The sequence below is a fragment of the Phyllobates terribilis genome, unplaced genomic scaffold (assembly GCF_046119375.1).
Source record: "Phyllobates terribilis strain yellow unplaced genomic scaffold, ASM4611937v1 Scaffold_4__5_contigs__length_816908805, whole genome shotgun sequence".
In the NCBI taxonomy this organism is placed as follows: domain Eukaryota; kingdom Metazoa; phylum Chordata; class Amphibia; order Anura; family Dendrobatidae; genus Phyllobates; species Phyllobates terribilis.
In genome coordinates, this window is record NW_027362764.1 from 62,369,734 (window position 1) to 62,370,773 (window position 1,040).

A 1,040-nucleotide genomic window follows, 5' to 3' on the forward strand; every position below is an offset into this window, starting at 1 on the left:
GTCCTTACTACAGCCAAACTGAATGCAATGGGTCAGAGACGGGTCGCTGAACTAGCTGTCTTCAATTTCAGCATCAAGTACAGGCCAGGAAAATGCAATGTGGATGCCGACGGATTGTCAAGAATGCCACTAGAGCCTGAGGAGTTCATGCAAGAATGCTCAGAGGAAGTCAGTCTGGAAGCAATTGAGAGCATTACCCAAGCAGTACATGCTTATCAGGAGGATGTCGACTCGAGAAGTGAGGAGGCCCGTGATGCTGACGTATGAGACACTTGGTCAAGTGCCAAGGACTGTCGACTGGAAACAGGTATCTCTGCCTGCGGACCAGGTAAGCCCACTTGAGTGGTATTCACCACCGAGAGGCAGTATGGAAGATGTTGCCTACTGGAAAAACTTCTTTTCATGCTTTGATTTTTCTTAAAAGACTTTGTAGAAACAAAGAACTGTTAAAGCATAGATAGAGAGAGCTGGTTGAAGACGTACGAAAAGCTCCAGCTGAAGAGATGCTGATTATTTTAATTGTGTTAATTGTTTATTTCTTACAGACATTCTACATGAAAAAGGTTGTAAGATTAGGTTGTTATCAATGTTTATGAATGTTATACCAATTTCACAATGCCAAGTTGTATATAAAGCTATCCAGCTTTCACCACTGTCTCAGAATTGGTCAGATTGACCAATTAAGACGAATGTCGAGGACGATATTCAAAAAGGAGGGAAGAGTGTGACATGCAGATGTAGTGCTGTTGCAGAGTGTGACATGCAGAAGTAGTGCTGTTGCTTTAAAAGCATTCAGCAACTATTAGAACTAACACAAGCACATGAGACAGGAAGAGTTGTCCTCCAGAAGCATCCAGCAACTAGAGGGGTTAACACAGTCAGAGGAGAAGGGGAGTGTTTTAGCAGAGCCCCAGGGGGACTGTGGGAAAGTTGTTTACTGATTGGCTGGAGCCAAAGAGAAAAGTGGTATGTGTGTTCTGCATCTGACAGAAGTGCCCCTGCAAGTGAAAAGGATTCAAGTCAGGAATGAAGCACAGCAC